Raw genomic sequence first — 9,967 nt, 5'->3', positions numbered from 1 at the left:
AAATTTGTAACCACGTCACTGGGATTACCCGTCATTTATCTACTGCGATTCAGATTTGTCAGCTCTATATTTAGATCTAAATTTGTCAGCACATCACTGGGATTACACGCCATTTATCTCCTGCTATTTACATTTGTGAGCTCTATATTTAGATCAATATTTGTAAGCACGTCACTTGGATTACAGGCCATTTATTTACTGTGATTTAGATTTGTCAGCTCTATATTTAGATCTATATTTGTAACCACGTCACTGGGATTACCCGCCATTTATCTACTGCTATTTAGTTTTGTCAGCTCTATATTTAGATCTATATTTGTAACCACGTCACTGGGATTACCCGCCATTTATCTACTGCGATTCAGATTTGTCAGCTCTATATTTAGATCTAAATTTGTCAGCACGTCACTGGGATTACCTGCCATTTATCTCCTGCTATTTAAATGTGTCAGCTCTATATTTAGATCTATATTTGTAACCACGTCACTGGGATTACCCGCCATTTATTTACTGCTATTTAAATTTGTCAGCGCTATATTTTGATCTATATTTGTAAGCACGTCACTGGGATTACCCGCCATTAATCTACTGCGATTTAGATTTGTCAGCTCTATATCTAGATCTATATTTGTAAGCCTGTCACTGGAATTACCCGTTTATTGCGTTTAAGATCTATCAGATCTATATTTAGATCTATAATGAGCTATTTCTTGCTCCAGCCAGTGCACCACTACTGGTACATCAAAGTTCGTGGTATGTGTTATCCTGTCTATGGGATGGTGCATATAAAGGATCCCTTGCTACTAATGGAAAAATGTAGCGGGTTTCCTTTCTAAGACTATGTCAAAAATTACCAAATGTTTGACATCCAGTAACCGATGATTAATAAATCAATGTGCTCTAGTGGTGTGGTTAAACAAAAACAAACTTCGAAACTGAAAAGGGAGCTAATCGGTTGATAGAAAAGTAGCTCCTTACTGCTGCCTCAAGACTAAAGGTCACTGAAGTAATCGACAATGCAGTACACAGAGACTAAAGGTCACTGAAGTAATCGATAATGCAGTACACAGAGACTAAAGGTCACTGAAGTAATCGATAATGCAGTACACAGAGACTAAAGGTCACTGAAGTAATCGATAATGCAATACACAGAGACTAAAGGTCACTGAAGTAATCGATAATGCAGTACACAGTGGTGCACTGGCTCGAACAAGAAATAGCCCAATGGGCCCTGATTGGTATCGATACCAGAACACTGGACTAGCTACGCCCCGCCCCTCGAGCGATGCAAGATGCCAGCAGACAGCAGCAGCAGCTGAAAAGATGGTTTTCTCAGAAGACAATATCAATATCAATATGTCAGAATGTTTGACACCCAATTAATAAATCAATGTGCTCTAGTGATATTGTTAGACACAATAAAATTATTCATTCGATGGTAACGGATGATCCCGTGCATGGAAACCTTTTTGTGAGAACAGTCACTATTGCCTGGAAATTCAAGGGACGACATTGAATCTCGTGAGGGCGAGACATAGCCAAGTGGTAAAGTGCTCGCTTGATGCGCTGTCGGTCTGAGGTCGATCCCCGTCAGTGGGCCCATTGGGCTATTTTTCGTTTTAGCCAGTGCACCACGACTGGTATATCAACGGCTGTGGTATGTGTTATCCTGTCTGTGGGATGTTGCATATAAAAGATCTCTTGCTACTAATGGAACAATTGTAGCGGGTTTCCTCTCTATGACTGTTAAACTTACCATATGTTTGACATCAAATAGCCAATGATTAATAAATCCATGTGCTCTAGTCATATTGAAAAAATGCATGTGATGATGCAATGATGATCAAATCCAAAATGGCGTCCATGTTTGGCGGGAAAACGTAAATATTGTTTACTGGTTAGCAAAAGTCATTCTAACACCGATGCTGGCTTTAACCAAATACTTTATTTATAAATCTTATTACATTTTTATTTTAAAATCTGACCATATAAGTATATTATGGGATATCTATTGTACTATGGGATAGCATTTACATTTGAATCACGTCCTATGAGAAAATACCCTTGAATGAGTAGATCCAGCTTATCTCATTCCTATCTCAAGACATGTGTGGACATTGAGGGCTGGGTCCATGTCAAGAGACGGAGCAGCTTTCCCATGACCGTGACTTAAATGTATCGAGATGGACACTGGATGGCCTCCCTTTGAGACAACACACATATCCCTTCAGTCTCATAGAGTCGGACATGACGTCACAGTCGATTCCAGCATTGATGCATGTGATTCGCCATATTGTGACCTATTTGATTTCCGAATTGTATTATAATAAATATAATATTTAAGGTAATTTCATGTTATATCATGTGTCATAAAGCATTGGTTTATATTAATATAACTTACTTCTTCTTGCTCCTCATACGTGGACGAACGTCTTACTTCTGGAATCAAACTTAACTGATAAAAAAATGTCAGGACAGGTTTTTAGAAAATATATTTTATTTCATATAATATATATACACAAAAGGATTGGGCACAAGTTATTCAAATTACGAGGCCCTCTCCAAATTACAAACATTAAATTGTACAATAATGACGATTGCAATTCTCAGTAAATAAATCAATCAATCATTGAAAGTAAACGTTTGTGAAAAACGATTCAATAAACTGAAAGGACAAAAAAGGAAAAGAAAAGGTCAGGTCAGGTCATAGGACTTACACCGGCTCCTTTGTACAGGACAAGAGAGCGGTTGGGTATGTTACATATGTATCTCTCTATCCCTCTCTACATAAATATTTTTTTTTTTTTTTTTTTTTTTTTTTTTGCCACATAAAAACCACAACGCCAGGGGCATACATCTTTTTCTGTGTAATGGGTGCTGTCTATCTCCCTAAATTCTATTAATAACAAAATGCCACAAATGATACCCTCTACTCTTTATTAATTATCTAATCATTAAAGTTTTGAGTTTGGTCTCTACAAGTTATCCCAATACTATTCACATATGTAAAACCCGTATAATTTAGTTTTCTATAATTAAAAAAACCCCAAACACAACCCACCTATCAGGGCGAATGATTGACCGAAACTGACAAATCATTGTGGGATTTGTATTTATACCCCCGCCAATATCCAGCAATACTGGTTAAAGGGATGCTTAAGCAAGGCTTTTGGACTGGTATGCATATTCAAAGATATATAATGCACATTATTGCTTAATATCAACAATTATATTATTATATTTAATTAATAAAATGGTTAAAGGTGATGGCTAATAGGTATAACGGGCGCAGCCATTTTGTTCCATTCCAGTGAATACGCCCTCTAGCGAGCTGGTGGTTACGTAATACTTAAAGTCGTACGCCTTAGTTTCAGCCCGGGAAATTAATTCTAATTTTGGTTAATCTACAAAACTGTACCACACTTAGATCATGTTTTTATAAAATAGAGTGAAAAATCAGGTGTTATATCGATAAATACCTTGGGAATCCCCGTGACCCAATTACTTCAAATAATTTTGAAAGTTAGTATTCTGATGTCACCAGTAGATGTCGCTCGAAGCACAGAAATGCCTATGTCACGACAAATTTTCCAGAGTGCACACAGACTTGGGGTGCGTTTCTTTCACCTCTCCTGGGCATGTTCCAACTGTTCTGTCCTGGACATCGAAAGGAATGAGTTTGGAACAGGAAGTTACTTTACCAACATGGGTGCTTCTGTTGAGGAAGTGGCTGCTGCAGCAATCATGATACTTGAATCGGAATAAGACGACAATGATAGTCCGTCACTGATCATGTTGACTATACTACAGTGTTTCAAATAATAAATTATATATATATATATGTATCCCCTCTCCAGATATCGTAAGACTTCTATAAACCGCAATTAGCCTACATTTGCTATTCGGCACCGGGTACTATTGGTTTTAAGGGTTTGTAACGTTTTGTATTGAGATACTTACTTGTCTGAAATTTATTGTTAATGAAAATGTTCACGAACTGTGAAAAAAAACCCTCACAAATGAACGACAAGCAAACGACAACAAATCGGATGTTGATTGCGCGAATCGTGCACGAGAAAACAAACCGAACCAAAATGATAACGGCCACGTGGTATACCAACGTCTGTGACGTTGAAACGGGAAGATCCCCTCTAAAAATAGATTAGACCTTGTCTGCTGAACGGTTTTCTCTCAGACGCGCGTGCGTTTTTAAGAAATATGAAAAATGCATTTTTTGGTATTACAAACACCAGGATTACCAAAAAACACTTCAGGTGAATGGAAATGTATATTCTAAATAATAAAATGTAAGTAAAGTGCAATTTTATTTGTGAGAAAATGGGTTTAATAGCGAAAAATAACGGCGTAATGGTTAACAACTAGGGTGTGTCCGTTTAACGCGTAACGTCAGGAATGAGCCTTGGAACTACAGAAACACAATCTATCTGGGTTTTTGCCGGATGATAAATAGTTATACATTGCAATGTTCTGTAATAATATACATCCCAGTAAGCTAGCAATACGTATATCCAGCAATATATATATATATATATATATATATATATATATATATATATATATATATATATTATGCATTCCTGCATACAATCCTGCATTGCAGAATTTGTAAATTCAATGACGTCATCTACTCCTGCCTAAGGTCATTAGGCCCTACAAGCCTTTACACCTTAATTACTATGCAATAATGGGAACAAAATAAATACAATTAGGCCTATATATACAAATAAATGTAAGTTCCATATCAGATATAAGTTGTATTAGTAATATCTGAAATAACTAATATTTACCTAAACTACACAGCATAACAGACCTCAAAAATAGCAATGACAGATACCCGGAGGTAACTCTCAAAAATCCAGAATCAGGTTCGTACAACAGCGTGCTTCAATCTTTTACATTTGTAGCTGTATAAAAATGCCAATTTAACATCTTAATAACAATTGACTCGCAAACGCCCATAACTTGAAATAATTCATCTATATCATTAGAAGGGCCAACTGTACACTTCATTAAGAATATCAAAACTTGCATCAAACTTTAAAGTTTACATTTGTCGATAATACATTCCATATGCAATAATTCACTATAGCCCTCAATAACTAATATTAGTATGTGTATAATAAGCATTATGTATATATTACAGATCAACGACAATCTTGACGACAAAAAAACTGACGGAAAACAGATCATTGAAATTTATTGTGAACAGTAACAAAAAAAAAAATTAACTGCCGATTGTCATCCAAGGTATCTTGTCATCCTTCTCGTCCTTTCTTCCGCTCTTCCACGTCTTATCTTTAACTTAAATACATAACTGTAAATTACAAACATGTATCTTTTATAATGGTCAGTTTTTTCTTTATCTTATGATACCTAGTATACTAATAGTCAATTGGAAACACAAGAACATTTTGTGATGAATGGATATTCTTGTTTTAAACTATGTATGCTAAAGGAACTGTAACTGTAAAATTGGTAAGGATACTGTTGTTTATGTCCACTTTGACCACTCATATCTCGATTGCTGTCTCTCATCAATGTACCTCTCTCTGTCGTTTTCCCAGTTTCTTCTTCCATGCTGTGCCCTTACTTCTGTCTCCCTGTTCACTCTCTCCGTCTCTGTCTCTCTCCTTTCTTTCTCTGTCTCTCTTCTCTGTCTCTCCATCTCTCTTCTCTGTCTCTCCATCTCTCTTCCCTCTCTCTCCCTTCTTGCCTTTCGCTCCTCTTTCGCCAGTTCATTCTGTTCTCTTATTGCAGATGTTAACTCGTTGATGGCCTTGGCGAATATCACCATCTGTTCTTTGCTGTCTTTTACTATCTCCACGACTGCCTGTGTCAATTTCAAAATCTGCTCTCTACAGTTGCCTGAAGTAGCAAAACACTCAGGAGATCTGGAATGCGACCTCGAACGTGACCTCGGACGCGACCTCGAATGTCTTTTCTGTGTCTTCTCAACAGTTGGTTGAATAACCACTGAAGATGGCTCCTGGAGGTCCGTCGGGGAATTTAGAAAGCTGCATAAAGAAAAGTTGTCTGGTAAAGCTTCGATCTCCATTACTTCAGCTGTTGAGGGTTCCATCGTTGTGGTAAAGACTGGTGCCGACGTTGGAACATATGTGGCCACTACTGGCCGAGGTGCTGGCGATGGTTGGGCTGCTTTGGAACCAGTGTCATTTATTGAATGACGACCTGCCCTTCGTTGCCACACGCTATTTGATTTATACTCCGACAACTGCTCTATGTCGATCCCATCTGACACAATGTAGGGGTAAGTAGACTTTTTCAAATGGATCGCCTCATCTACCTTTTCTCCACTCTCTTCTGCTCTTTTTACCCTGTCCTGGTGATCTTTATACGCGGAAACGTGAGTCTCCAATTGTTCCAACTTCATACACCTAAAGTTGCATAGCGTACAATAATATGGTGATTTATCTAGAGGCAGGTGCATTTTATAGATGTGAGAAATTACTTTTCCCCTTTCTTCCACAAAGTCATCTCCTTTCAAGCAGCGGTATGCTCTTCCTCTCTTCAGTGGCAATTTCACTTGGGCTTGCATGACTGAAGAATGTCCTGTAATTTAAGTAAAAGTAAAAACAAAACCTATTACTTGTGTACATCTAAATAATTGTGTATGCAACTTATGTTACTAACATGTATTTAGCACATTACTCTACTTTTAGATTTTTAAGCACCTTATTTATCCACCTGGGTCTGTATTCACTGGTGAATGGCTTCAGCTTATTGTGGTGTATTACTTTGTGCCTACCTTCAGCATCAAACTGAACTATGCAATCGCATGTATTCACTATTTTAATCACAAGTGTAAGGCATTTGACGTTTTGGGCATACTCCGTCACTTCTGTTCCCATGAAGATACCATACTAGATCTCCTCGGCTGTACTGATGAAGACTTTGTTTTATATCATATGTTTCTTTTTGCCTCTTGGCTGACGCTTTCAAATGCTCTCTGGCTATCTCATGAGCTTTTTACATGTTTCTTTTCTTTTCTACATATTGGCCATACGATGACACTGAGTGCAGATTCCAATCTGTTTGTTCACCCTTGAGGTACGCTCGTATCCTCTGGACCAGAGTTCTGTTAAAATTTTCCATCTGTCCATTACAGCGGGGATTACGAGGCAATGTTCTCATCTTCCTAACTTCTAGCAGTTTACAAAGTTCTTTGAATATAGCACTTTCATAATTTCCTCCCTGATCGCTATGTAAATCAAGAGGATACCCATATCTAGAAACAACCTCGTTGAGTATCATCCTAGCCGCGGTTTCTGCACTTTGGTCTGGTACTGCAAAAACGTCCACCCACTTGGTGAAGCTATCAGTTACAACTAAAATGTATCTGTTTCCTCTCAGAGTTCTAGGTAATGGTCCCAGGAAATCCGTAGCAGTCTGATCTAGGGGTGCTCCCACTAGCATATTTCCTACTGGGCACTCGGCGTTCTGTTAGGTGGCTTATTGGCCCCACAAGTCTCGCACTGCAAGATCCAACTGTTCACATCTTCTCGCACTTTAAACAAGCAAGAAGTTTCCATTTGGTCTTTTTCCTGCCCAAATTACCAGACATTATCCCATTGTGCATCTGATACAAGATCTCCTTTCTTATATCTCTGGGAACAATACACTGTAACCTCTCTGTACAGTCTTTGTCGCTATATTTCGGGAACAGCATTCCTTGTTTCATTACTAAGCTGTCCTAATAATCCAAATAGTGTCTGCTAGCAGGGCAGCCAGTACAAGCCTCATGACCAGTAGTTCGTCTCCCGTGCTCAGTTATGGGTTTCAAATCGGCATCCTTCAGTTGCTTACGTCACAACTCGCTTGAACCCACAATCTGCATCCAAGGAAACCAGTTATTCCTCAGTTCTGTTTCCTCAGTTGTGGAAACTCTTCTACAGAACTCTTCAACTCTGTGTGATGGGTGATGTAAATAGTTCATCAGCCAACTGGTTGCTTTCACTGCAAACCCTCTGCTTAGCTTGAACATATCCCATTTCTCCATATGTTTCTTGTAAACAAACTTCAGTCCTTTTATTGAGCCCATATACCATTCTCCTGCGCTTTCTGTGACAGGCGTTACATTACTGGTATCACCTGGAACAAAAACTCCAATCATGCATAAAATCATGACTACCGGTGGAGATATTAACTTTCGCAGATACCATTTTAGGTTTTTTATTACCCCAGCTCCACGGTCAGAGTAAACACTGTCGTATTTTTAGTGAAAATTACAAAGTAATCTGCATGTCATCAGCCCTTTTTTGACACTTTTTACAGGGACCACATTTCAAATGTTCTGTTAACCCTGTCTCAGCAAAATCACAATCATTTGTGATTCGGACATCTCGACATATTATCTGCATTGCCATGGTGAGTTACACTGCGGAATTCTATTTTATAGTCGTTGGCAGACAGTATTTCTATCCAACAGGCTGTCTTTCCCTTGAGTTCTTTGAAGTTCATCAACCATTTAAGAGCTTGATGACCGGATTGAATTACAAACTCTTCTCCTAACAAATAGTGGTGAAAGAATTCTACGAAATACCTAACTGGCAACAATTCTCTATCTGTGACACAATAATTTCTTTCTGATTTGCTCAGTGTTCAGTTAGCATAAGCTATTACTTTTTCTTGATTACTTTGAACTTGGGATAGCGCTGCACCTATTGCAACATCGGTATCCAATATGAATTTACCGTCATTAGCAGGGCTCGACATTATGTCAGGACTTGTGAGTGCACCTTTCAATGTATTGAATGCTATTTGACACTTCTCTGTCCAAATTAAACTGGTGTCATCTTTAGTGAGATTTTTGAAATTTGTTTTGATAAAACGATGGTAATAAGAACAGATACTGTGGTACTGTTTCACTTCCTTTACGTTACTAAGTTCTTTCCATTGAAGAATCTTTGCAACGTTATTTGGGTCTGGCTTTTCAGGTCTCAATTTCAAGTTGGCTGCTCAAAGTCGGCTCAGGACTAACTTCAACCTTGTTAGATTTTCCCATTCGTAAGCAGCTGGTATTACACAATCTTTCACATACAACATGCAGCACGACCACTGTAATCCCTTCAGCGCCAACTCCATGACTCTCTGGAATGTTGCACCTGCTGTTTTAAGACCCTGATAAAAGCTGTCTTTGGAATATCTTCTTCCCAATCTAATTAAAATTAGCTCCACTATTACATGTGGATCTAACAGCAGCCCGTTGGAGCTCATGTCCAGTTGCCCTTTCATTCGACCAATCAAAACCTTACTTGCAAAATCATGCCAGTGATTTGAAAAGAATTTGAAAACATTTCGGATTATGCCGAGGGTATACGGAATGATTCGGGTGAATTACGAAGTATGCCGGAAACTAATTGCAATATAAAATTTATATTAAATTCGTTTCAAGACGAAAAAAAAACATTGAAGGTATAGCCATAAAATCTGTTTATACTAGTATAGGTAGTACTATACCAAATAACTTCCGGCTGGGTCAAAGTTCGAGGTGCACCGAACTTTTGATAGAGAAGTGAACACCACAAGTCCTGTGATTGGTTATAAATGTGAGTGTGTTGGTTGTAAAAAATAATAGTTTCATCTGGGTAAAATAAATGTGCAATTTTATTTCATCTAGTACCAATGTGTCAAGTAGCCTTGTGCTTGAAACATGTATGGGGTACCTGTAAAAAAAAGTACTCAAATTTTGTGCGAAACTAGGGTAGTCATAGACGCTACTCGTTATCTCAGAAACGAGCAGCTTGACCCCCATTTTTTTCTGATTCACTTTAAGTGTAAGGGGTGGTAGTATTTATATCCGTGGCGTTTATGTCGGATGATACGTTGCAGGTAGGAGTTTTAGCCGCATATGTTACTATTGTCGTCTATGGGATTTGATTTGGTAGTATACACCCTATACAATCCAGAGTTTATTACTGCACTTTTC

The sequence above is a fragment of the Gigantopelta aegis genome, chromosome 6, assembly GCF_016097555.1.
Source record: "Gigantopelta aegis isolate Gae_Host chromosome 6, Gae_host_genome, whole genome shotgun sequence".
Classification (NCBI taxonomy): domain Eukaryota; kingdom Metazoa; phylum Mollusca; class Gastropoda; order Neomphalida; family Peltospiridae; genus Gigantopelta; species Gigantopelta aegis.
The sequence above is the reverse complement of the archived record's forward strand: the minus strand, read 5'-3'. Positions refer to the sequence as shown.